We start from the raw sequence: 27,756 nt of genomic DNA on the forward strand, positions 1-27,756 counted from the left end.
TAACTGCCCCTCACCGATCACCCCTGACTATCAAATGTCACCATCCATGTTTCATCATCCATGGGTGCAGGGTGGGTGAGACCATGTGCAGTTAACACCCTGCACCCATGAATGATACGCCACTGGGTAGAGCGCCCCCACAGTGATGTCAGGTGTGAGTCAGCATCATTATATAAAGTAGGAAGGGAGGAGCATACAGTCTCTTGGGGCATGGGAGCCAAACATCCCACATTAATTAAGATTTAATCAGCACCTTTAGGCCTTGGACAGGGCAGGGGGCCAAGTGGAGTGGACATGTATGTAGGAGAAGCAAACTATAGGCATTCTGTCCATTACGAAGGTGGGGCCTTGCAAAGGCCTTTTAGCCAGCTGGAGATCTCTGTCAGGGTGCTTCCCTGGGGGGTTCCCGGGAGAGATGTACCTAGCAAGGAGGTGACTACAGAGAGCGCAGATCTGTGAGTACTAATGACCCTAGGTAGAGGAGAGAGATGGCTGATAAAGTTCTGATCATGCTTTCACTTGGGGCTACTGCGGACTGTATACAATATGTGATTTAATACTAAACAAATGCGCTGAAAGGGTAAAATTTCTAAACCAGCAGCTAACATACCACTAGGTACAAAATGGTAATATCAAGTGCAGTGCTCACAGAACAAAAACAAAACTAATAACAGTCCAAAGTGTGTGTCTATCATAGAATGTCCATGCAACAAAAAAAGTGAAGATTTTGCCATGTCCAAAACGCTGGAATTCACTTCCTAGGAACGTCAGAGTGTCATCTTCTCTAAACTCATTTAAAACAAATCTAAAAACGTTTTTCTTTAGATAAGCTTTCACTTAATTGTCCCCTTTTCCCGTATGTTATATTATCCTGTGTATTTTCCTTGCAAAGCGCTTTGAGAAGTCACCTTTAAAGGCTCTATATACCTATCTATAGATATCGGTCAAAATCCCCAAAAGAATATGCAGACAGCTTACAGATTTCGTGATGATGTCACGAGAGTGGGCTCTGCCTTATATGTTTCATCAGAAATAACATCTTCCAAGGCTTATACATGCAACAGTAGTGTTATTTTTAATAAATATTGGTTAATATCAATTTTATACTATGTTTCAATTTTTTCATGCACATTTCCCTGAGTGGCTGTCGTGATATATGGTGGTTTGAAGTGGTGACATCAAATATCAAGGATCTGAGCTACATGACTTCTCATTGTTAGGGTCATACTGATTCAGTAAGCCTTTAATTTGGGCACTGGTGTGGGAGTATGGATAGAATTTTTATTTTCACATGGAGGAGGTTTTTTTGCCCCATATGAAGATTATTTCATCTTTAATTCTTAGTGGACTTTTTTTGTTTGCATGGACATTCTATTATAGAGACAAACTTTTGGACTGTTATTAGTTTTGTTTTTGTTCCAATGGGGGCCCATCCATACAGGGTGCAGGGGCGCCGCCCCCCTAATCCATGCGCCTGGCCCCTAATCCTCATGCAGGTCGCTGGACGCATTGATTCCAACTGGGTTTTTTTAAGCACTTGATTAGAGCCTTTAAAAAAAGGTGGGTTTGGGGCGCACTAAGCCCACCCAGTTGTGTGACAATAGCAAATTAATATTCACTATTGTCTTCCTGATTCTCCTCCCGGCTAATCAGGAAGCTGTTCCTGAGACCCGATTGGCCAGGGAGTCTTGGGACGGGAAGTTTCTTCCAGTTGGTATACCGAATGCATTAATTCAAACTAGGTTTTTTTTAAGCACATGATTAGCGCCTGAGGCTCCAATTGGCTTAAAAAAGGTGGGTTCAGAGCGCAGAGACATTACTGTTTTGTTCTATGAGCACTGCACTTTAGTTTGGGTTTATTCACTATATGTAATTGACTGTATAATGTCAAGTGTCTTCCGGAATGTACATCCTTGTGATGTGAATGAACACCATTTCCTGAACACCACAAGTAAAGCGCAGCTGTGAACATTCCTTCCTTGGGGATATAAAGGTCTAAGGCTGGGAAAGTTGTGGAGGAGGCAATTTGCAAGGAGCAGGGCACATACTTGCAGAGGGTTTGGCCTCTGGAGGAGGGGCATTGTTGTAGCAGGGCTAGAGTAGGGGTAGGGACTTGTGCATTGGTGCCAAAACCAAACAACCATGAGGCCCATCTTGCACCTTCTTTGGATATTTCTAGGAACATAGAGAGGAGAGGTTAAACAAAGTTGAATATTGATCTTGGTTTTTATCAACCAGGTCAGAGCTTTTCTGTGAAAGTGATCTTGGCAACTGTGGAGCCACCTGATCGCTTTTATATGAGTCATGGTCAATGGGCTTGATAGCCCCCTTATAATTGCAATAAAGTCCAATGTACAAAAATGAAAAAGTGTTAAAAATGTTAAATGTAATGTAAATTAAAATGACAAAAAAAATCACACTATTTAAATATAAAAATATTCAGGAGTTTTGAATCATGTTTTAGCAAAAAATGCACATTTTAATATGTGTGTGTGAGAAAAGAAAAAAATTTCTTTGGAGGGGAAGTGGTTGAAACATCACAAAACAGCATGGAAGGCAGTATATCAGCGCATTTCTCCCGATGGTCAGAGCACATTTACATAGCGTCAACAGTTTACACACTGCTTTATAAAACAAACATTCACTCAAACTAACTTGTAACAGCTGGCAACATATGTAGCAATGTATCCCTAATGTATGCAGTGCACATGGGCCTCAATGGAGATGGGGCCCTGTTCTACCTGTTCAATCTAAGCACTGAAACTGTGATCTCTGTAACTTACAGTTGTGATGAGATATCGATAACCCAATCTTAGCTGGATAAACAGACAGTGATTCGATCCAGATGACACTTGCAGATCTTGTGAAGTTTAATCCATAAACTGTGAGGATCTTACAACAATGAACATCAGATAGATCAAAAGATCATAATGTGATCCACTCCATGAGAAATGAGGTTGAGATGCATTACTGGGAAGGTGATGAGAGCACTAGCAGGCAGAAGGTCTTGGAAGGAGCGGAGAGGGTATTTGGAGTAACAGAACACAGTGAACTAGGGGCTGGTTTACATGTTTGTGATGCAGATCATGCTGCACAGCATAAGACACTAGCCTGTTCTCCCTTACATACTTCTGGCTAGGTGGATACTTATTTTGAAAATTATGAACACCTTAAAATAAAAAAATAAAAAAATATGCAAGTGAACAACTCTGCAACCATATTGTGGTGTGTGTTCCTTTAAGACATGTAGCGTTGGTGGTATAGTGGTGAGCATAGCTGCCTTCCAAGCAGTTGACCCGGGTTCGATTCCCGGCCAACGCAAAGTATATTTTTTCTTTATTGATAACATTTTATAGTACATTTTTACTGTCAGTTTTTCAGGCGGACCTGAACGGATGCTTCGTTCACCTCTATGGATCGATGGATGTCAGCGGTGACATGTCTGCTGACATCCGATGCTTTTCAATCCACTAAATCCAGACAGATGGAAACCCTATTTTCCATTCATCTGGCGGATCGGATGAAAACGGACAGGCGGATCCCTTTTCATCCAATCCCCCATAGAGGAGAGCGGGGCACTGACAGGTCCGTCCCTGCACAGTGAGCGGTGACGGAACTGTCATCCACCGGCTCAGCATTGATCAACATATCGATCCCTGCTGAGCAAGCAGAGTCCATCAAAACGGACATCAATGTGCGAAAGGGGCCTAAAGGTTATCAAGATTATCCTACAATGTAATTTAATACATAGATATTTATAATAACTTAACTGTGTAAGCAGTGACATCTGCTGGCCACCAAGATCCTTCGATAGCTCAGTTGGTAGAGCGGAGGACTGTAGAGGAAACACACACAGGAATCCTTAGGTCGCTGGTTCAATTCCGGCTCGAAGGACATTTTTATTATCTTATCTAGAAACCAGTACGATTTTTTTCCATGTTCATTTGTTAATTTTTATATATAATATTGGTAAACCTGTGCGCCACAACATCTGAATAAATAAATATCAAGCAAAAAACATGGAAAGAAATAGTAGTATGCTGCCCCCTAACTAGTGTATGACACTTAAATGAAAAAATGGAATATAGGAGGCGCTGATAATAAGCCTAAGGGATCCAACCAATATAGGTTAAAAATATGTGTAAAATCAATTGATAGTCCAACCCTTAACCAAATACATAAATATGTATAAAATTACATAAATAACAGTGAATAAATTAATTCAAAATTGTGACAATTCATACATCATGTGATATATATATATATATATATATATATATATATATATATATATATATATATATATATATATATATATATATATGAATAAACTGTGCCAAAAAACTAAACATCTAATGACAAAAATGAATGATCAATAAATATTAATGATTAAAGTGATACTAAAGGTTTGTTTTTTTAAATAACAAATGTTATACTTACCTCCTCTGTGCAAGGGTCTTGCACAGAGCGGCCCCAATGCTCCTCTTCTGGGGTCCCCAAGCAGCACTCCTTGCTCCTCCCTGCATAGAGTGCCCCACAGGGAGCCACATTCCCTGGGGGCACTCATGCGGGCGCGCTCCCAAGTCCTGCTGCTGTGTCCATTGACACAGACAGCAGGACTCGGCCCCGTCCCCGGTTCCCGCGTCACTGGATTTGATTGACAGCAGCAGGAGCCAATGGCTCCTGCTACTACCAATTTATCCAAAAAGGACCCGAGACAGCGGCTGGAGCTGCAGAAAAATCAGGTTCAGGATCAAGATCAGGTTCAGCACAAATGGTTTTTCACCTTAAAGCATTGAATGCAATAGGGTGAAAAACACTGAGACTTTGCAACAAATATAAGTAATTAGATGTGTATGTAGTGATACCACACCAATAAGTCCATTAAATATACATGCCACCTAAAAGTCCATGAGCCACTTTCAGTTTGAAGACCACACCATATAGTGACATCAGTGAGCTGTGAAGATACTAAACACTCACCTGACCACCAGTGACCATTTTGTTAAACGTGGTCAATAAGCACTTGATATCATTCCTCACATAGCCAGGAACACCCACCTTAGGCTGGTGGAACCAGGGCCGGCCCTACTATGGCACCCAGTGGGCCCATGGTCCCAGGTAACATTTAAAGAGGGGCAGCAGCCGGCAGTGACAAGTTGTACCCGTACAGTAACCTGTACCGGCTGTCTCCCGAGATCTGCCTGTGGGAGTTATGTGAAAGGCTGCATCCAATGAGTGTGCAATCTGTGCTGCCTGTGAGACAGTATCACACTGACTGAGCCAATATTGACACTTGACAGAGCCGCTCAGTGGGTGAAACTGACATGTATTGTAACTGAATGCAGAGAGATGAGCTGTCAAAATTGAGCGTTGATGTCAGGGTGGGCAGGACCCAGCAGCTATCAAACACCAGCCAATGGGATGGGGTCTGAGCAGGCTGCTATGTGTATGTGGCCCCACCCACTTTCTTAAGCAGCCCAATCATTGGCTAGTGTTTTATAACTGCTGGGATCCACCCACCCCAAGTCCTGCCCACCCCGGATCCCGCCCACCCACCACATCACCACTGAAATTTAAAAGCCAATCTCTCATGATAGTGTCACACACAGTTTCACTAAGCATCAATATCGACTCAGTGTGAAACTCCCTCTCCTCTGTCAATGCCAATCAGTGCCACCTGTCAGTGTCAATCAGTGGCACCTGCCAGTGATAATCAGTGCCAATCAGTGGCACCTGCCAGTGATAATCAGTGCCAATCAGTGCCACCTGTCAGTGCCAATCAGTGGCACCTGACAGTTCCACCTGACAGTGCCACATGCCAGTGCCAATCAGTGCCACTCGTCAGTGCCAATTAGCGTTTCCAATCAGTGCCACCTGTCAGTACCAATCAGTGCCATCTGTCAGTGCCAATTAGTGCCAGTGTCACATATCAGTACCAATCAGTGCCAATCAGTGCCACCTGTCAGTGCCACCTGCCAGTGCCAATCAGTGCCACCTGTCAGTGCCAATCAATGTTTCCAATCAGTGCCACCTGTCAGTGACAATCAGTGCCACCTGACAGTGCCAATCAGTGCCATCTGTCAGTGCCAATCAGTGTTTCCAATTAGTGCCACCTGTCAGTGCCAATTAGTGCTTTCAATCAGTGCCAATCAGTGCTTCCAAACAGTGCCACCTGTCAGTGCCACCTAATATCAGTGCCAACCAATGCCCCCTATCAGTGCCAATCAGTGTTTCCAATCAGTGCCACCTATCAGTGCCAATCGGTGTTTCCAATCAGTGCCACCTACCAGTGCCAATCAGTGCCGCCAATCAGTACCAGTGCTTCCAATTAGTGCCCATTAGTGCCACCTATCAGTGATGGCTATCAGTGCCCATCAGTGCTGCCAATCAATGCCCATTAGTGCCACCTATCAGTGCCCATCATTGCTGACTATCAGTGCCACTAAATGCTGCCAATCAGTTCTGCCTATCAGTGCCAATCAGTGCTGCCTATTAGTGCCAATCTGTGCAGCCTATCAATGCCATTAGTGCAGCCTATCAGTGCCATTGGTGCTGCCATTCAGTGCCATTCAGGGCCCATTAGTGCTGCCTATCAGTGCCAAATAGTGCTGCCAACCAGTGCAAATTAGTGATTTCTATTAGTACTAATCAGTGCCGCCTATCAGTGCCAATCATTGCTGCCTGTCAGGGCTGCCAATCAGTGCACTGAGTGCAGGGATGGGGTGATAAACTCAGCAGCCAGGCACATTTTTCATGGGGCACAACTGAAATCTGTTGATGTTTATTATTTCCACATGCCGATCTTTAGTATAATAGGTAATCACCACACTACTATTTACAATAAACTACTGGAGGTAAAATAAAAAAGTGTCAGTAAAAGGCCTGCCGCTAAGCACTGTTATGTGTTCCCACAGCGCAAAAAAAAGTGCAGCTCTAACTTGCTGATTAATAACAATAATGGTGGAATCCTCTAATGTATGGAAATCTCAATAGGCTTCAATATTATGACAATACCAGTCTCTGATATGCAACTTCACATATAATATACATCAAACTGAAAATAAGACATACTGTATAAAATGAAACTTAGCAGGGATGGTGGAAACCCCTCCTATAGATATTGGCTATAAAAAAATGTCTTCATCAGTTTAGGCCAATATGTATTCTGCTACATATTTTTGGTTAAAAAAATCACAACACGCGTATATTGATTGGTTTGCGTACATTTTTTAGTGTCTACAAAATAGGTAATAGATTTATGGCATTTTTAATCAGATTTTTTGATAAATGTAATTGTAGTTATCATGATATAAAATAATGAATGTGGGGGCCTTTTGGTGGGCGTGATTTTTTTTGGAGGGGCAGCATTTCATTCTTGGGCACAGGCAGAACAATGTCTTGGGCCGGCCCTGGGTGGAACACTTCTCTTATTACTTATTTTTTATTATTTATTACTTATTATTATTTACTCTTATTACTTATTACCAGGGCTTTTTTTCTGCCGGAACTTGCCGGAACGGCGTTCCGCCACCTTTGGCAGCCCCATCCTCTCCCGCTTGTCAAATAACACAGAAGCTGATAGAGGACTCCTCTCCCTCCACCAGCCTCTGTGTGCTTGTGTCGGCAGGCACATGATGCTGGATGTTTACAGCCTGGTGGATGTCCCAACACTGCAATTGCCCACATTCTTTGTAAATATGGGGCTTGGGGGGCGGCTTCTTTCTCCACCTGCTGCCTGGCAGAGCTGCAGGAAACTTTACTGTGATAAGAAAAATCCCTGGCACAGCTAACAGATCTGTGACGGCTGCATTCTGCAAGAGGTGACAGAGAGCTGTGGGGGAGGAGGACAATCTGCAAAAAAGTGAGAGAGCTATTTGTGTGGGGGGGGGAGGATCTGTGAAAGAGATGTGAAAGAGCTTGGGGGATCTGTGAAAGAGATGGGGAGGGGGATCTGTGAAAGAGCTGTGAAAGAGCTTGGGGGAGGGGGGAATCTGTGAAAAGGTGAGAGAGCTGTGGAGAGGAAGGATCTGTGAAAGAGCTTGGGGGAGGGGCGGATCTGTGAAAGAGCTGGGGGGAGGGGAGATCTGTGAAAAGGTGAGAGAGTTGGGGAGAGGGGGATCTGTGAAAAGGTGAAAGAGCTGGGGGTAGGGGGATCTGTGAAAAGGTGCAAGAGCTGGGGAGAGGGGGGATATGTGAAAAGGTGAGAGAGCTGGGGAGAGGGGGGATCTGTGAAAAGGTGTGAGAGCTGGGGAGAGGGGGGATCTGTGAAAAGGTGAGAGAGCTGGGGGATCTGTGAAAAGGTGAGAGAGTTGGGGAGAGGGGGATCTGTGAAAAGGTGGAAGAGCTGGGGAGAGGGGGGATTTATGAAAAGGTGAGAGAGCTGGGGAGAGGGGGGATCTGTGAAAAGGTGAGAGAGTTGGGATGAGGGGGATCTGTGAAAAGGTGGAAGAGCTGGGGAGAGGGTGGATTTGTGAAAAGGTGAGAGAGCTGGGGAGAGGGGGATCTGTGAAAAGGTGAGAGTGCTGGGGAGAGGGGGATCTGTGAAAAGGTGAGAGAGCTGGGGAGAGGGGGATCTGTGAAAAGGTGAGAGTGCTGGGGAGAGGGGGATCTGTGAAAAGGTGAGAGAGCTGGGGAGAGGGGGATCTGTGAAACGGTGAGAGAGCTGGGGAGAGGGGATCTGTGAAAAGGTGAGAGTGCTGGGGAGAGGGGGGATCTGTGAAAAGGTGAGAGAGCTGGGGAGAAGGGGGGATCTGTGAAAAGGTGAAAGAGCTGGGGGAAGGGGGGGGGTCTGTGAAAAGGTGAGAGAGCTGGGGGAGGGGGGATCTGTGAAAAGGTGAAAGAGCAGGGGGGGATCTGTGGAAAGGTGAAAGAGCTGGGGGGAGGGGGATCTATGAAAAGGTGAAAGAGCTGGGGGGGAGAGGGGGCATCTGTGAAAAGGTGAAAGAGCTGGGGGGACAGGGGATATGTGAAAAGGTGAAAGAGCTGGGGGGAGGGGGGATCTGTGAAAAGGTGAAAGAGCTGGGGGGAGGGGGAGGGGGAACTGTGAAAAGGTGAAAGAGCTGGGGGGAGGGGGGATCTGTGAAAAGGTGAAAGAGCTGGGGGGAGGGGGATCTGTGAAAAGGTGAAAGAGCTGGGGGGAGGAGGATCTGTGAAAAGGTGAAAGAGCTGGGGGGAGGGGGGATCTGTGAAAAGGTGAAAGAGCTGGGGGGAGGGGGGATCTGTGAGAAGGTGAAAGAGCTGGGGGGAGGGAGGATCTTTGAAAAGGTGAGAGCTTGGGGGGCAGGATTTGTGCAAATGGGAGAGCTGGGAAAGGGGGGGATATGTGCAGGAGTGATAGCAGGGAAGGGGGTGTGCAGAGGTGAAAGCTGTGAGGATAAGCTGTAGATGAGAGTGCTGAGGTGAGTTGTGGACTGAGGGTGTAATCTGTGGGGGGAGGGGTGCAGAGGTGAGATGTTAATGGGGTACAATGGTGAGTTGTGGATGGGGGTGCTAAGGTGAACTGTGAAAAAAGTGCAGAGTGGATCTGTGGATGGGGGCAGAAGAGGTGGGTTGTGGATAGGGAGGTGTGTAGGTGAGCTGTTAATGTTGGGCGCAGAGATGAGCTGGGGATGGGGCACAGAGAAAAGCAAAAAGGTGTGCAGAGATGAGTAATTGATGGTTACTTTGAGGGGTAGGGGATTTTTGCTTGGAGAGGACAAGGGAACTTTGCTGCACCCTGTATGATATGCAGTCCTCAACTGCATAATACATACTCCTGAGTCCTGTACTCTGTGTGTTTCACTTTTCTGAACCTTGTGCCTTCTGCGATACCTAGTTCTGAGCCTCGAGCCCACTATTTGGCAACCATGTAATTTTCACCTATAAAGGAAGGCGTGGCTGGGGGCGGGGTTGTGGGTGTGGTTGGGCGGGGCATTGGCCCTGAAGGGTGAGTTCAAGTACCTATTTTTTTCTGAGAAAAAAAGCCCTGCTTATTACTAATTGATTACTTACATATAGCAAAGGAAGCACAAAGAGAAAACAATACTTATAGTATCAGCAGTAGGTTTATTTTATAATTAGGGACTAAACCAATAAAACAAGCGATTAGCCTCTTACATAAAAAGTGCCCGATCTGCACCAATATAGCCCGCAATTTTATATAATGGACTTGCACTGCCACTCCGCCATAACCAGGAGATGGCGTGCATTCCAATGATCAAAAATCCCATGGCTGGAAATTGCATGTCGGAAGCTCCGCCTTATGCTTTTCATCACAATGACATATTCTGCTTCCTGTAGTCGTCATCATGTGCCTGCCAATGAATGTCCACCGGCATCTCTGTCTATGTAAACAAGGCAGTTCTCTTTTCTGTCAGCAGGGATGTGCTTAATTTTGTTTCCCTGCAAAGTAATTAATAAAATTTACCACATCCCTTAGTAAAAACAGCACACAGTAAACACACAAACACTGGTTAGGCACACAGTTAGCCCTAAATTACTCTAGATGTTTAACCCCTTCCCAGCCAATGTCATTAGTACAGTGACTGCAGATTTTTAGCAATGATCACTGTATTAGTGTCACTGGTTCCCACAAAGTTTCAAAAGTGTCAGACTGTTCACCGCAATATCAATTGCAGTTGCACTGATCACTGCCATTACAGTTACATTATTGCAGTCTGTCAATAGTGTTAACAGTTTTTTTTTTTTACCTGTTGATTCTGCCAGTAGGTCCTTTATTCTTCTTCTTTCTGTAACAGAAGTGGTCATCACTGGGGTTGGTTTACTCCACAGTTAAACCTGTATACACACTAAATAGCTGTCAGCATTTGGTTTTTAAAAATCTAATTGGCTCTGTTCTGAAAATCTGCTATAACAATTTTGAACGCTAAGAAACACCTCTAATACATTGTATAATTATATGATTTACAGACATGCCCTCCGCAACCTCATAGAAGTCCCAATAGTCCTCCTGATTTCTCCAAAATGAGAGGTTCCATGGTGTAATGGTTAGCACTCTGGACTCTGAATCCAGCGATCCGAGTTCAAATCTCGGTGGGACCTTCCTTTACATAAACTCTCTTGTTTTTATACTTACGTTGAAAGATTTGTGCTTATTACTAAAGATATTCTAATGTGAAATCCAAAGGAAGACAAAAAAAAGTATGATATGTACCAACCTCTGTTTACTTGCTGTGACTGAGTGGATAATATGTAAGTAAGCCCTAAATATGTTTTTGGTGTATATACACAAAAAGATCTATATACTTACCCATTTTCAGCCTGCTCTGGTCTGGTCATGTGATCCCCCTGTGTCTTCCAGCAGTGGCTTCAGGGGAGAGAAGAAAGCACTCAACAACACCTGGTAAAGCTAGCAGGGGGGCATGCATGCATGTGCCCTAAACCCAGAAGCAGGCAGCGACATTTTGTAATGTACTGTGAACAGGTGGTCCGCAAGTGGCTATCTAAGACCCTTTTCACACTGGGGCCATGGCAACATTCGCGGTAAAGTGCCGTTCATTTTAGCGGTGCTTTATCGCTTTTAAAGTGCATCATTTAATTTACAGAACATGCCCACAACTTTGAAGATGATTTTTTTTATTGTGAAACAAACAACAAATAGGACAAAATAACAGAAAAAGTCAATGTGCATAACTATTCACGCTCCTAAAGTCAATACTTTGTAGAGCCACCTTTTGAGGCTATCACAGCTCCAAGTCACTTTGGCTAAGTCTCTATGAGCTTGCCACATTTTACCACTGGGATTTGTGCCCATTCCTCCTTGCAAAACTGCTCCAGCTCCTTCAAGTTGGATGGTTTGCGCTTGTGAATAGCAATCTTTAAGTCTGACCACAGATTTTCTATTGGATTGAGGTCTGGGCTTTGACTAGGCCATTCCAACACATTTACATGTTTCCCCTTAAACCACTCAAGTGTTGCTTTAGCAGTGTGTTTGGGGTCCTGCTGGTAGGTGAAGCTCCATCCTAGCCTCAAAACACACAGAGTGGTACAGGTTTTGCTCAAGAATATCCCTGTATTTAGCACCATCCAACTTTCCCTCAACTCTGACCAGTTTCTCATTCCCACCTGCTGAAAAACATCCCCACAGCATGACACTGCCACCACCATGTTTCACTGTGGGGATGGTGTTCTTTGCGTGATGTGATGTGTTGGGTTTGCACCAGATGTAGCATTTTCTTTGATGGCCAAAAAGTTCAATTTTAGCCTCATCAGACCAGAGCACCTTCCTCCATACATTTTGGGCTAAACATTGAGCTAAGGGCTGTAATGTAACAAAATAGGTAAAAAGCCAGGGGGAGTGAATACTTTTGCAAAGCACTGTATACAGGATGAAACTGAGCTATGGGGAGGGGCCAGGGACAGAAGAATACATATAACATTTAAAGGCATATCACAAAGCATGTGAAACATGACAGGCCCACTGTGAGCTCAGTCACTACTGTATACATAGAAGGAGGTGATGAGAGCACTAGCAGGCAGAAGGTCTTGGAAGGAGCGGAGAGGGTATTTGGAGTAACAGAACACAGTGAACTAGGGGCTGGGTTACATATGTTTGTGATGCAATTCATGCTGGACAGCATAAGACACTAGCCTGATCTCCCTTACATACCTCTGTCTAGGTGGATACTTATTTTGAAAATTATGAACACTTTAGGATGAAAAAAAACTGCAAGTGAACAACTCTGCAACCATATTGTGGTGTGTGTTCCTTTAAAAAATGTAGCGTTGGTGGTATAGTGGTGAGCATAGCTGCCTTCCAAGCAGTTGACCCGGGTTCGATTCCCGGCCAACGCAAAGTATATTTTTCTTTACTGATAACATGTTATAGTACATTTTCAAGTGGTTAAACCTCTATCAATAGTATCCAACAATGTCGTTTTAAACATAGATATTTATAATAACTTAACTGTGTAAGCAGTGACATCTGCTGGCCACTCAGCTCCTTCGATAGCTCAGTTGGTAGAGCGGAGGACTGTAGAGGAAAATCACACAGGAATCCTTAGGTCGCTGGTTCAATTCCGGCTCGAAGGACATTTTTATTATCTTAACTAGAAACCAGTACAATTTTGTCAATGTTCATTTGTTAAATTTTGATATATAATATTGGTAAACCTGTGCGCCACGACATCTGAATAAATAAATATCAAGCAAAAAACTAGCGAAAGAAATAGTAGTATGTTGCCCCCCCAACTAGTGTATGACACTAAATGAAAAAATGGAATATAGGAGACGCTGATAATAAGCCTAAGGGATTCAACCAATAATGGTTAAAAATATGTGTAAAAGCAATTGATAGTCCAACCCTTAACCAAATACATAAATATGTATAAAATTACATAAATAATAGTGATTAAAATTATTCAAAATTGTGACAATTCATATATCATGTGGTATAAATGAATAAACATGTGCCAAAAACTAAACATCTAATGACAAAAATGAATGATCAATAAATATTAATAATGAAGTGATACTAAAGGTTTTTTTTTTTTTTTTAACCACTTGCAGACCGGAAGATTTGGCTGCTTAATGACCAGGCCATTTTTTGCAATAGGGCGCTGCGTTGTTTTAACTGACAATTGCGCGGTCATGCGCCGCTGTACCCAAACAAAATTGATGTCCTTTTTTTCCCACAAATAGAGCTTTCTTTTGGTGGTATTTGATCAGCTCTACAGTTTTATTTTTTGCGCTATAAACAAAAAAAGAGCCACAATTTTGAAAAAAAAACAATATTTTTTACATTTGCTATAATAAATATCCCCAAAATGTTTTTAAAAAATAAAATTTCTTCCTCAGTTTAGGCCAATATTTATTCTTCTACATATTTTTGGTAAAAAAATCACAATAAGCGTATATTGATTGGTTTGCGCAAAAGTTTTTCTCCTTAATGCATCCTATGCATTAAGGTGAAAAAACACCTGGCAATGACGCCCCCCCATCCCCCCTGGCTCCTGCTGCTACCAATCTATCCAATGAGGACCCGAGACAGCGGCTGGAGTTGCAGGGCTCGTTTTCATTGCTGGATAGATCGGGTTCAGGTAAGTAAAAGGGGGGCTCTGGGGGCTGCTGCAACACAAAAGGTCTTTCTTCTTAAAGGGGTTGTATGGGTTTTTTTTTTTTTAAATAACAAACATGTTATACTTACCTCCACTGGTGAGTCATACACTCTGTGTCTATGGACACAGCCTGTATGACAGGGAGCGCGCCCGCAAGCTAACCCCCTCGGGATAGAGCTTCCCAGAGGGGGGTTAGGTATTGCGGGTAGGAGCCAAGACAGCCGCCGAGGGACCCCAGAACAGGAGCAAAACGAACTGCACAGTGGAGGTAAGTATAACATGTTTGTTATTTAAAAAAAACAAAAAACAAACCCATACAACCCATACAACCCCTTTAAGAAGAAAAACCTTTTGTGCTGCAGCAGCATTTCCCCAGAGCCCCCTGCCCCCAGCTCCAGCCACTGTCTCGGGTCCTCATTGGATAGATTGGTAGCAGCAGGAGCCGTTGGCTCCTGCTACTATCAATCAAATCCAGTGACACGGGAGCTGGGGGCGCTGCTATCAATCTATCCTACCTATCCAATCAACGGCCAGACCGTGGAGAAGAGGACGCTGGGGGACGTGCACAGCAGGTGAATGGGCTCAGGTAAGTAAACAGGGGGGATGGGGGGGCGTCATTGCCAGGTGTTTTTTCACCTTAATGCATAGGATGCATTAAGGAGAAAAAACACGAACCTTTACAACCCCTTTAAACATGTAATTACCAATGCAACAACTATAAGCAGTTAGATGTGTATGTAGTGACACCACACCAAAAAGTCCATAAAATATCCACGCCACCTAAAAGTCCATAAGCCACTTTCAGTTTGGAGATTCAGTCCACACGATATAGTGACACCCAGTGAGCCATGAAGATGCTAAACACTCACCAGACCACCAGTGACCACTTTGTTAAATGTGGTCAATAAGCGCTTGATATCATTCCTGTCATAGCCAGGAACACCTTAGGCTGGTGGAACACTTCTCTTTCAATTGATTACTCACATATAGCAAAGGAAGCACAAAGAGAAAATTATACTCATAGTATCAGCAGTAAGTTTATTTAATAATTAGGGACTAAACCAATAAAACAAGCGATTGGCCTCCTACATAAAAAGTGCCCGATTGGCACCAATATAGACCGCCAATGTATAGGGACTTGCACTGCCACTCTGCCATAACCAGGAGGTGGTGTGCATTCCAATTATCGAAAGTCCCATGGCTGGAAATTGCGTGTCGGAAGCTCCGCCTCATGTGTTTCATCACAATGACATCTTCCTCTTCCTGTAGACATCATTGTGTGCCGGCCAATGAATGTCCACCGGCACCCACTGGTTGGTGAGGAGAGACACAGAACATTGCTCTGTCTATTAAACAAGGCAGTTTTCTATTCTATCAACAGGGATGTGCTGGATTTTGTTTCCCTGCAAAGCAATGAATAAAATCCAACACATCCCTTAGTAAAAACAGCACACAGTAAACACACAAACACTGGTTAGGCACACAGTTAACCCTTAATCACCCTAGATGTTAAAACCGCTTCCCAGCGAATGTCATTAGTACAGTGACAGTGCATATTTTTAGCACTGATCACTGTATTAGTGTCACTGGTTCCCACAAAGTGTCAAAGGTGTCAGACTGTTTACCACAATATCGCAGTCCCACTGATCACTGCCATTACAGTTACATTATTGCAGTCTGTCAATAGCATTGCCATTAACACAGTTTTATTAACTGTTGATTCTGCCAGTAGGTCCTTTATTGTTCTTCTTTCTGTAACAGAAGTGGTCATCACTGGGGTTGGTTTACTCCACAGTTAAACCTGTATACACACCAAATAGCTGTCAGCATTTGGTCTTTAAAAATTAAACTCGCTCTGTTCTGGATATCTGTTATAACAATTTTGAACGCTAAGAAACACCTATAATACCCCGTATATTTATGTGATTTACCTACACTCCCTCCGCAACCTCATAGAAGTCCCAATAGTCCTCCTGACCTCTCAGGTGTGAAGGGTTCCATGGTGTAATGGTTAGCACTCTGGACTCCAAGTTCAGATCTTGGTGCGACCTTCTTTTACGTGAACTATCTTGTTTTTATCCTTACATTGAAAGCTTTGCGCTTATTACTAAAGATATTCTAATGTGAAATCCGAAGGAAGACTTAAAAAAAAGTAAGACATGTACCAACCTCTGGTTGCTGTGGCTGAGTGGATGTAAGTAAACCCTAAATATGTTTTTGGGGTATATATACAAAAAGATCTATATACTTACCCATTTTCAGCCTGCTTGGGTCTGGTCATGTGGTCTTCCAGCAGTGGCTTCAGGGGAGAGAAGAAAGCACTCAACAACACCTGGTAAAGCCAGCAGGGGGGCATGCATGCGTTTGCCCTAAACCCAGAAGCAGGCAGTGACATACCAACATTTTACAATGTACTGTGAACAGGTGGTCCGCAAGTGGCTATCTAATAGTGCACTTTAACCACTTTTCGACTGTGCTATAGCTGAATGATGACTACAACACAGTCGTCTAGTTCTGGGATGCCGTCATATGATGGCCATCCATGATCATGGCCACTGTTCCCCCACTACTGGGCATGGGAGGCGAGCTCTGTGATCGTAGTGTCATCTCAGAAGTCAAGGGTTCCATGGTGTAATGGTTAGCACTCTGGACTCTGAATCCAGCGATCCGAGTTCAAATCTCGGTGGGACCTTCCTTTACATAAACTCTCTTGTTTTTATTCTTACGTTGAAAGCTTTGCGCTTATTACTAAAGGTATTCTAATGTGAAATCCAAAGGAAGACGTAAAAAAAAGTAAGACATGTACTCTGTTTGGTTGCTGTGGCTGAGTGGATAATATGTAAGTAAACCCTAAATATGTTTTTGGGGTATATACACAAAAAGATCTATATACGTACCCATTTTCAGCCTGCTCGGGTCTGGTCATGTGGTCTTCCAGCAGTGGCTTCAGAGAAGAGAAGAAAGCACTCAGCAACACCTGGTAAAGCCAGCAGGGGGGCATGCATGCGTTTGCCCTAAACCCAGAAGCAGGCAGCGACATACCAACATTTTACAATGTACTGTGAACAGGTGGTCTGCGAGTGGCTATCTAATAGTGCACTTTAACCACTTGCCGACCATACTATAGCTGAATGATGACTACAACACAGTCGTCTAGTTCTGGGACGCCATCATATGATGGCTACCCGTGATCGAGGCCGTCGTTCCTCCACTGCTGGGCACGGGAGGTGAGCTCTATGATCGTAGTGTCCTCCAGACAATGCTAAACACAGATTGAGGTAAAGAGCCAATCAGCCGCTCTTTACCACATGATCAGCTGTGTCCAATCATAGTTGATCATGTAGGTAAACAGAAGCTGGTTATCAGCATTTCTTGAACACACAAAAGAAACCGTGCTACTATCCATACACAAAAATATCAACAGAGCTCATGGGTGCTTTATCCCTATACTTTTTGAAATAAATAGTATCACTAAATGCCAAAGACTCCACCCATCAATTTCCTTAATTGATTGCAAATAATCAGCAAGAAAGAAGGCAACCTTAACAGCTGAAGGCCCCTTTCACACGGGCTTTCCGATCAGGTCCACCTGTCAGTTTTTCAGGCGGACCTGATCGGGCACTCCATTCACATTTATGGAGCGGCGGATGTCAGCGGCCGGTGACATGTCCGCTGACATCCGTCGATATCCGATCCAATCCTGTCCGTGAAATCCAGTAGCTATGGGCGGGCCGCCACTGGTCACAATAGCGCTCCCCTGTTTGGGTTCTTAGGGTACGTGTGGTACAACTCACATACTGTAGGCTGTACAAAATACAACTCACATACTGTAGGCTGTACAAAATGCTGTACAGAACTTGTACCACAGTAAATTTATTGTTTTATAGTGAATTCCTCTCATGTCACTGTGGAAACAAAAGTCTTACCCGACATACTTAAATGGCAGTACCTACAGGTTTTAACATTGTAAGGGTAATTCCCAGCATATGACAGCTAGGTGGGTTGGCATTTGCTGGTAGAGGAGAAAAGACTAGGTGATAGAACATTTCCTAATGTTGGTGCTCGTCTGCTGGAAAAACAGCAACCTGCTTGAATTATCTTATATAAACTTTTATCAGTATAGAGAATAGAATGATTATTTTTTTATTACTTGGTGGCACTCCTTTGAATATGTCATTGCAAAATTTATATGTGAGCCTGTTCTCATAACTCTATAATTATAGACTTTGTTTTTGTATTTTGATGTAACAGATAATAGTTTGCAGTGGTGGCTGGTGGTATATTTTTTGGGGGGTGGCAAACAATCCAACCAGCAACACCCTCCCCAAGTCTCTAGCAAGAGCAAAGTTGCAGTGGTGAGTCTACAGCAAGAGCTCTGCAAGCCTACAGCATGAAAATTCAGCCACAGTAACCCCTGTGGTGGGATGACTATTGCACAACATAACTGAACCAGCACTTTCAGCAGACTTGCAGAATGCTTGCAAAGAAAGTTGATCTGAAATCATGCAATGCAGACCTGCTACAATTGTGCAACTGGGCAATAGCGAATATTAATTCTCTATTGTCACACAACTGGGCCCGCTCTATTCTGAATCCTATTAGAGCCTCTGGCTCTAATCACGTGCTTCTAAAAAAAAAATAAAACATTGAAATCCATACATCCGGTGCCCCGCATGTAGATTAGGGGGCTGGATGCATGGATAGGGAGGCGGCACCCCTGCACCCTGCATTATGGGCGGACACTGATAGTTTTTCTCTATTCCTCTTTGCAGCTCTGTCACGAACCTGTTGGATGTCATAGCCTCAATATCCTCTTTCCAGCAATCCTTGAGGAATAATCTGACATTTCTGCTCAAAAGCAAATTTAGTTGAACAGTTACGTCTTGCACGGATGAATTCCCCATAAGGAATGGCGTTGATGATGTGGAATGGGTGACAACCCTGGGGGGCGTGGCCGGACTTTCCTGTCGGGCCTCGAAGCAGGACGGAGGCTTTTGTGACAACTAGTCACAAAAAAGCATTGTATTACCCGAGCATAATTTCCTATATGTCCATGTGGAGATAATACCTGTTGTTGGATCTCCTTGTAAGGTGACACCAAGGAAGTTACTACCCAACTTGTCATATTCAATAGAGAATTGAAAATTTAACTTATTGTCATTCAGAAATTCCCTAGAGTTTTGAAGTCCAGAAATGTCCCCATTCCACATACACCATACCAAACAATATGTTCAGCAAAGGTGTTGTCAGGGGAAAACAAAATACACTCCTCCCACCAACCCATTTAAAGGTTCACCATAAACCTTTGTTACACAGGCAGTGACATGCCAGAATTTTGCAATGTACTATAAACAGATGGTCTGCAAATGCACTTAAAAACAGAAATATTTCAAACAAATTGCAGTGACACCTGCTGGTTTCTTAGCACCTTCGATAGCTCAGTTGGTAGAGCGGAGGACTGTAGAGGAAAACTACACAGGAATCCTTAGGTCGCTGGTTCAATTCCGGCTCGAAGGACATTTTTATCAACATAACTAGAAACCAGCAAGATTTTCATGTTATGCTTTATTAAATAAAGGGTCAGAACATGGCTCAACTTACACTCTCTGTAACAAGTGGGAGCGTGCAGGCAAAACTTGGCCTGTAGCGTTGGTGGTATAGTGGTGAGCATAGCTGCCTTCCAAGCAGTTGACCCGGGTTCGATTCCCGGCCAACGCAAAATGTCTTTTACACAAATAGAGCATTATTTTGCTAGTATTTCATCACCACAGGGTTTTTTAGCTATATGAATGAAAAAAGACTGAATATTAAAAATATATATACATTTTTTTTTTTACTTTCTGCATTAAAACATATCGAATAAAAAATTAGATCAAATGTCTTCATAAATCTAGGCCACAATGTATTCAGCTACAGTACCTGACCGCGAGATTGTGTTTCCAGCGCGATACCATCGCGCTGGTTCTCGGCGACAGGGTACTGTGAATGTCGCGCTGGCTCGCTCATCGGGAAAGGAAAACTTTGTTTTCCTTCCGCGATGAGTGACAGGCAGCGCTGACAGCTGTCTGGTATGAATCCTGAGGCGGGAACACCGCGCCAAATTTTAAATGAAAAAACCGGCGTGGGTTCCCCCCTCGGAGGCATACCAGGCCCTTAGGTCTGGCATGGATTGTAAGGGGAACCCCCTATGCCGAAAAATCGGCGTGGGGGTCCCCCCCAAATCCATACCAGACCCTTATCCGAGCATGCAGCCCGGCCGGCCAGGAAAGGGGGTGGGGACGAGCGAGCGCCCCCCCCCCTCCTGAGCCGTACCAGGCCGCATGCCCTCAACATGGGGGGGTGGGTGCCTTGGGGGAGGGGGGCGCCCTGCGGCCCCCCCACCCCAAAGCACCTTGTCCCCATGTTGATGAGGACAAGGGCCTCTTCCCGACAACCCTGGCCGTTGGTTGTCGGGGTCTGCGGGCGGGGGGCTTATCGGAATCCGGGAGCCCCCCTTAATATGGGGGCCCCCAGATCCCGGCCCCCCACCCTGTGTGAATGAGTTTGGGGTACATGGTACCCCTACCCATTCACCTAGGGAAAAGTGTCAATGTAAAAAAAAACACACTACACAGGTTTTAAGAATAATTTATTAGTCAGCTCCGGGGGTCTTCTTCCGACTTCGGGGGGTCCCCTTCCGACTTCTCCCGGTGTTCGGCCTCTTCTCCCGGTGTTCGGCCTCTTCTCCCGGGCCCCACCGCTATCTTCTTCCAGCTCTATTGCCAGCGAGGGGCCCGGTCTGCTGCCGCTGTCTTGTCGCCGCTGTCTTGTCGCCGCTGTCTTGTCGCCGCTGTCTCGCCGCCGCTGTCTCGCCGCCGCTGTCTTGCCGCTTCTTCTCTTCTTTTCTTCTTCCCCGATGTTGACACGACGCTCTCTCCGACTCGAATGCTGTGTGCGAGCTGCGGAGCCATTTATATAGGCGGTAACCCCGCCCCCTTACGACGTCATGGTCCCAGCATGCGCAGGGACTCTGGGGTCACGCCCCCTTATGACGCCAGAGTCCCTGCGCATGCTGGGACCATGACGTCGTAAGGGGGCGGGGTTACCGCCTATATAAATGGCTCCGCAGCTCGCACACAGCATTCGAGTCGGAGAGAGCGTCGTGTCAACATCGGGGAAGAAGAAAAGAAGAGAAGAAGCGGCAAGACAGCGGCGGCGAGACAGCGGCGACAAGACAGCGGCGACAAGACAGCGGCGACAAGACAGCGGCAGCAGACCGGGCCCCTCGCTGGCAATAGAGCTGGAAGAAGATAGCGGTGGGGCCCGGGAGAAGAGGCCGAACACCGGGAGAAGAGGCCGAACACCGGTCGGAAGGGGACCCCCCGAAGACGGAAGAAGACCCCCGGAGCTGACTAATAAATTATTCTTAAAACCTGTGTAGTGTGTTTTTTTTTACATTGACACTTTTCCCTAGGTGAACGGGTAGGGGTACCATGTACCCCAAACTCATTCACACAGGGTGGGGGGCCGGGATCTGGGGGCCCCCTTATTAAGGGGGGCTCCCGGATTCCGATAAGCCCCCCGCCCGCAGACCCCGACAACCAACGGCCAGGGTTGTCGGGAAGGGGCCCTTGTCCTCATCAACATGGGGACAAGGTGCTTTGGGGTGGGGGGGCCGCAGGGCGCCCCCCTCCCCCAAGGCACCCACCCCCCCATGTTGAGGGCATGCGGCCTGGTACGGCTCAGGAGGGGGGGGGGCGCTCGCTCGTCCCCACCCCCTTTCCTGGCCGGCCGGGCTGCATGCTCGGATAAGGGTCTGGTATGGATTTGGGGGGGACCCCCACGCCGATTTTTCGGCATAGGGGGTTCCCCTTACAATCCATGCCAGACCTAAGGGCCTGGTATGCCCCCGAGGGGGGAACCCACGCCGGTTTTTTCATTTAAAATTTGGCGCGGTGTTCCCGCCTCAGGATTCATACCAGACAGCTGTCAGCACTGCCTGTCACTCATCGCGGAAGGAAAACAAAGTTTTCCTTTCGCGATGAGTGAGCCATCTCGGCGCTGGCCCCTGCGACGGGGCTCGTAGGTGTCAAATCTCGCCGAGAAGTGCGGCGAGATTGACACAATATCGCGGTCACCTACTGTATATATCTTTGGTAAAAAAAAAATCCCAATAAGTGTATATTGATTGGTTTGCGTGAAAGTTATAGCATCTACAAGTGATGGTAAATATACTGGAATTTTTGTTTATGTATTTTTTTATGCTAGTAATGGTGGTGATCAGCGACTTATAGTGGGACTGTGATAGTGCGGCAGGAAATCTGACACTAACTGACACTGGTTGGGAACTGACACTGACTTCACCAGTGACACTAATACAGTGATCATTGCTAATACTATACACCAGTGGTCTCCAAACTGCGGTCCGGGGGCCAGATGCGGACCTTTGCTTGCTTTAGCCGGTCCTTGGGGCACTATTTTATCCACTGATACCAACAATGGGGCATAATTCCCCCCACACTGGGAGCAGTAAAAGGGCACAATTCCTCCCCTATGACCCCCAACGATGAGACATAATTCCTCCCAATGATACCAACAATTGGGCCCAATAACACCAATGATGGGGCACAATTCCTCCCACTAACATCAAAGATAGGGTATTGTTTTTACCCACTGATGTCAGGACCTTCTCTGCTCCTAATGTCCAGATCCCAGACCCCATAAGGCCAAAGGACAGTAAACTGGCCCCCTGTTTAGAAACTTTGGAGACCCCTACTATACAGTACTATACTATACTGTACTAGTGTGGCACCCTGGGGGGCGTGGCCGGACTTTCCTGTCGGGCCTCGAAGCAGGACGGAGGCTTCTCGCGCACCCTGCACTGGGTTACGGAGCATATCGGCTCATGCGGCCAGCTGGCGGTGATGGGCGAGCCCATTCTCTGGTGGACACAGGTTGCTCTTGTGGCTACATCCCCCCCATGAACAACTAGGCCACGGCCGCGGCCTTTCCTGATGGCCCAAGGGATCCAGACTGGCCCGGAGGTGTTGTGCGGCCTCCGCCTGGGAGGCGGGCGCTCTGTGCGACCCATGAGACATGGCCTGAGGAGCGAGAGAGGGTCTGGATCATCTACAACACAGATCCCGGCCTGCTCGCTGGGATAGGCCGCAGCGGAAGTAGCCATCCCTGACGGACCCTGGAGGCATGAGGCGGTCTACTGCTGCACTCCAAAGACCGCAGGTGAGGGTGAGGACTGCCTGGGGGGCCCTAATCCACACAAGCCATTCTCCTGGACACTCTCTGGCCCCACTACCAGGCTCTCAAAGTTGCCCATAGCCCATACAGCTAATAGGGTGGTCCCAGACACCTCGGACATGATCAGGAGATTGTTGTGATCTGCCGTTCATCTTTGCTTGTTTTGCTCCTCTTCTGGAGCATTAGAGTTCACACTATGTATGCCCACCTAATACTGGATCGAATTCACTGTGGGGACGCACCACAGTTTTCCTTTCTCCTTTTGGCTCAGTGTCCCTTACAGCTTGCTACACTAAACCAGCGGTAGTCTCACACTTGAAGAGCTGTTTGAACTGCTGCTTGGCCCCCCATGAAGTTTCGGGGGGCTAAGCTTGCCTCTTATGCCGCGTACACACGGTCGGACTTTTCGTCTACAAAAGTCCGACAGCCTGTCCGACATACTTCCGACGTACCTTCGGCGGACTTGCGGCAGACTTTCTTACGAACGGACTTGCCTACACACGACCACACAAAAGTCCGACGGATTCGTACGTGATGACGTACACCGGACTAAAATAAGGAAGTTCATAGCCAGTAGCCAATAGCTGCCCTAGCATGGGTTTTTGTCCGTCGGACTAGCACACAGACGAGCGGATTTCGGGGTCCGTCGTACTTACGACGTAAAGATTTGAAGCATGTTTCAAATCTAAAGTCCGTCGGATTTGAGGCTAAAAAAGTCAGTTGAAAGTCCGGAGAAGCCCACACACGATCGGATTACCAGCCAGCTTTAGTCCGTCAGCGTCCGTTGGACTTTTGTAGACGAAAAGTCCGACCGTGTGTACGCGGCATTACACGGACCCCCTGTTGCAGCTGACTGTTTGGGATGAATACCCAAACAAAAATGCAATATTGTTGCGCTACTCACAAAAGATGACGCATAAAGCAGCCAGCATCAACAATGTAGTGACAAAGTAAAACAAATGGATGATATAGATGCAGCGCTAAATAAAAGTGAACGGTGCACATATATGTGACTACCAAACATACAGAAAAGTGTCTCACCCTGTCCGCGCTGAGGGAGCTGACATTTCCCCTCGGCGTGTCATCTGGGTATCGCTGTGAGTGGCCGGAGCCGCGATGTCGTCACTCCCGCACATGCGCACGGGAGACTTCTGTCCGGCAAGCTCCGGAGTTTGCCGGGCTGTCAGCCGAGAATCCCCTGTGCACATGCGCCACTGCAGTCAGCGGCTCATTGCGAGGGGAATATCTCCTAAACCGTACAGGTTTAGGAGATATTTTTTTACCTACAGGTAAGCCTTATTATAGGCTAACCTGTAGGTAAAAGTTAAAAAAAAGGTATACAACCGCTTTAAAGCTTATGACCCACATATATGTCTGCTCCAAGAAAGGCACCTTATAGGGAGCAGGGTACTTGCCCTTAAAAAACCCTGGGTGGGCTACCATTACCACTCCACGCATTCCAGTTTTTCTAGGGGTGTTAGTATTCTGGTATTGAAGTCTCTTCCTTTCCGGCTCTTGGATTTGGCCCTGGACCCAGACGGTAGGTATGTCACGCTAAGATCCACTCGTTGACGTGGACCATTGTGGGTTTATATTTACCTCCTCCAGCTTCCTTGCTGGTGCTGAACCAAATCACCAGCAAGATGGCCAAGTTTGCCTCTGACAACACTATCATCCTGGGTGATTTTAATCTAGTCCCTGACCCAGACCTGGACAGACTTATGACTGCGGGACATCACTGCCCTGGGTTGGCTGAATGGGCAGATACGTACGGCCTGACAGATGTCTGGAGGTGAAGACACCCCCAGGCCCGGGCATTCACATGTCATTCGGCCTCCTATAGAACATTCTCCCGCATAGACCTGATCTTTGCTGGGAGCTCGGTCCTTCCAAGGGTCACGGACATACAAATACTGCCCAGGGGAATTTCAGACCATGCACCCTTGTTCTTGACGTTAGACCTCTTCCTGGGCTCAGTTGACAGGTTATGGAGGCTATCTAGATTTTGGATTTCAGACACTGCTGTAGACGCTCAGTTTAGAACTGAATTGATTGGCTACTGGGCGGCTAATGCTGGTTCGGCGGAGCCCACGGTTGTGTGGGATGCCTTCAAGGCCACGACAAGGGGACAGTACCAGACCATCATTGCCAGAGTTTGCAGGGAACACAGGGCAGATTTGATTGAGGCTGAGAGGGAGGCGGTTAGCGCTGAGGTTCTTTTTGTTCGCACTCGAGATCCCAAACATTACTCACAATTGCAGCTCATGACTAAGGAGGTTGTTCGCCTCCGCACCTCTCTTACCCAGAAGAAAATGTTAGCACAGTCCCAACGGATCTTTGAGCAGGGGGAGAGGTCGGGGAGGTTGTTGGCCTGGCTCTCCAGGGAACAGGCTGGGGGGATGAGCATCTCACATATCAGGGAATCCTCAGGACAGCTGATTCATACCCCAGATGGGATTAATCGCTGTTTTGCAGAATTCTACAAATCCCTTTACACCTCTAGGGCAGACTACAGTAAGGAAGACCTGACATTATTTTTGGCTGATATTGACATTCCGACCCTTACCGAAACATATCGTAACAAACTCGACGCTCCTATTACGACTTTGGAGATAATGCAGGCCCGTAAGTCAATGCAGGCAGGGAAAACTTATTTTACTATATAAGCTTAGTTTACTGGTAAAAGTAAGTGTGAAATGCAAGACTTTGGTGGGTGTAAAAAGATGTCCACTTGCTGCCTTCTGACTGTAGGCTTACTGTGGCCGAGTGCGGGGTGTACCAAGATGGCCATGATGGAACATCACTTCCATTACAAAAGCCTAATCTGACTGAACACAGGCAGTGACATACCAGAATTTTTCAATGTACTGTGAACAGATGGCCTGCAAGTGCCAAATAGTGCACCTTAAAACAGAAATATTTCAAACAAATTGCAGTGACACCTACTGGTTGCTCAGCTCCTTCGATAGCTCAGTTGGTAGAGCGGAGGACTGTAGAGGAAAATCACACAGGAATCCTTAGGTCGCTGGTTCAATTCCGGCTCGAAGGACATTTTTATCAACATACGGTAACAAGAAACCAGCAAGATTTATATTTATGCATATTTATTATAGTTTGTTTTATTTCCTTTTTTTTTATCTGAAGTAATCATGTGAAATAAATGACTCACAAAAACAAAGGCACCAGAATGTATTTTTACATAGTTATAATAGTTCAGCTTGGATCGATGTAACTATGTATATACGACAATAGCAATAGTATGAATCAATACCCTTCCAATTTAGAATTGTTTCTTCCATGCAGTGTTGGTTATGTATTGGTGAGCATAGCTGCCCTTTAAGCCGTTGACTTGCATATGTTGTCCTGCAAAAGCAAAACATTTTTTGCCATCAATAAATTGTAGTTTATTTTCATATATTATTTTCACATTTTTTTATTTTTTATTTTCAATTAAAATTCTATATTACAGCTTCGTCGTGTAATTTAAGTAGCCTGTTAAATTATTTTCACATTTTAATGTGTTTGAGAAAAGAAAGAAAATTGCACTGGAGGAGAAGTTGTTAAAACATCACAAAACAGTCCTGCAGTATAGCAGCATATTTCTCACAATGGTGAGAGCTCATTTATATAGCACCAGCCATATATGCAATGCTTTATTAAATAAAGGGACAGAACAAGTATAACTTGATTTCATTCAACTTACTCTCTCTGTAACAAGTGGGAGTGTGCAGGCAAACTTAGCCCATAGCGTTGGTGGTATAGTGGTGAGCATAGCTGCCTTCCAAGCAGTTGACCCGGGTTCGATTCCCGGCCAACGCAAAACATATTTTACACAAATAGAGCATTTTTTTGCTAGTATTTCATCACCACTGGGTTTTTTGTTAAATGAATGAAAAAAATCGCGAAAAGCGTATATTGCTTGGTTTGGGCAAAAGTTGTAGCGTCTGCAAACTATGGGAAAGATTTATGGCATTTTCATTATTATTATTTTTGTTACTAGTAATGGCGGTGATCTGCAATTTTTAGCGGTATTGCGACAGACAGATCGGAGACTTTTGACAATTTTTTGGGACCATTGGCATTTATACAGCGATCAGTGCTATAAAAATGCACTGATTACTGTGTAAATGTCACTGGCAGGGAAGGGGGTTAACACTAGAGGGCGATCAAGGGGTTAAATGTATGTCCCCCCTGGCCTATAGCAAAATGACGACTGGGCGGTGGTTCAGTTATCCTGACTGGGCATCAAATGACGTCCAGCAGGATAAGCCGCGATTGCACGCCCGGGGGGGAGCGCAGCATGGCGATCAGTGGACTGACACACTGCACCACCGATCTCGATAAAGGCCTGACAGAGGCTCTTTACCACGTGATCAGCCATGTCCAATCACGGCTGATCAAAGTGTAAACAGGAAGAGCCGTTTATCAGCTTTTCCTCACTCGTGTCTGACAGACGCGAGTAAAG

At 45.7% G+C, this 27,756-nt stretch overlaps 10 non-coding genes across 10 annotated transcripts; all 10 read left to right on the top strand.

Moving 5' to 3' along the window:
* The first annotated feature begins 3,249 nt into the window (after positions 1-3,249).
* TRNAG-UCC (transfer RNA glycine (anticodon UCC)) lies at positions 3,250-3,321 on the top strand. The gene has a single exon. It is a non-coding gene; the product is annotated as a tRNA-Gly (tRNA).
* Positions 3,322-3,804: 483 nt separating this feature from the next.
* TRNAY-GUA (transfer RNA tyrosine (anticodon GUA)) lies at positions 3,805-3,894 on the top strand. Its single transcript is given in 2 exon segments — positions 3,805-3,841; positions 3,859-3,894. It is a non-coding gene; the product is annotated as a tRNA-Tyr (tRNA).
* Positions 3,895-10,971: 7,077 nt separating this feature from the next.
* TRNAQ-CUG (transfer RNA glutamine (anticodon CUG)) lies at positions 10,972-11,043 on the top strand. Its single transcript has one exon. It is a non-coding gene; the product is annotated as a tRNA-Gln (tRNA).
* A 1,680-nt stretch (positions 11,044-12,723) lies between these two features.
* TRNAG-UCC (transfer RNA glycine (anticodon UCC)) lies at positions 12,724-12,795 on the top strand. The gene has a single exon. It is a non-coding gene; the product is annotated as a tRNA-Gly (tRNA).
* Positions 12,796-12,942: 147 nt separating this feature from the next.
* TRNAY-GUA (transfer RNA tyrosine (anticodon GUA)) lies at positions 12,943-13,032 on the top strand. The gene is given in 2 exon segments: positions 12,943-12,979; positions 12,997-13,032. It is a non-coding gene; the product is annotated as a tRNA-Tyr (tRNA).
* A 3,645-nt stretch (positions 13,033-16,677) lies between these two features.
* On the top strand, positions 16,678-16,749 carry TRNAQ-CUG (transfer RNA glutamine (anticodon CUG)). The gene has a single exon. It is a non-coding gene; the product is annotated as a tRNA-Gln (tRNA).
* Positions 16,750-19,484: 2,735 nt separating this feature from the next.
* On the top strand, positions 19,485-19,574 carry TRNAY-GUA (transfer RNA tyrosine (anticodon GUA)). The gene is given in 2 exon segments: positions 19,485-19,521; positions 19,539-19,574. It is a non-coding gene; the product is annotated as a tRNA-Tyr (tRNA).
* A 129-nt stretch (positions 19,575-19,703) lies between these two features.
* TRNAG-UCC (transfer RNA glycine (anticodon UCC)) lies at positions 19,704-19,775 on the top strand. Its single transcript has one exon. It is a non-coding gene; the product is annotated as a tRNA-Gly (tRNA).
* A 6,475-nt stretch (positions 19,776-26,250) lies between these two features.
* Positions 26,251-26,340, top strand: TRNAY-GUA (transfer RNA tyrosine (anticodon GUA)). Its single transcript is given in 2 exon segments — positions 26,251-26,287; positions 26,305-26,340. It is a non-coding gene; the product is annotated as a tRNA-Tyr (tRNA).
* Positions 26,341-27,038: 698 nt separating this feature from the next.
* Positions 27,039-27,110, top strand: TRNAG-UCC (transfer RNA glycine (anticodon UCC)). The gene has a single exon. It is a non-coding gene; the product is annotated as a tRNA-Gly (tRNA).
* The last annotated feature ends 646 nt before the right edge of the window (positions 27,111-27,756 follow it).

Source organism: Aquarana catesbeiana, linkage group LG04 (assembly GCF_042186555.1).
Source record: "Aquarana catesbeiana isolate 2022-GZ linkage group LG04, ASM4218655v1, whole genome shotgun sequence".
NCBI classification, from domain to species: domain Eukaryota; kingdom Metazoa; phylum Chordata; class Amphibia; order Anura; family Ranidae; genus Aquarana; species Aquarana catesbeiana.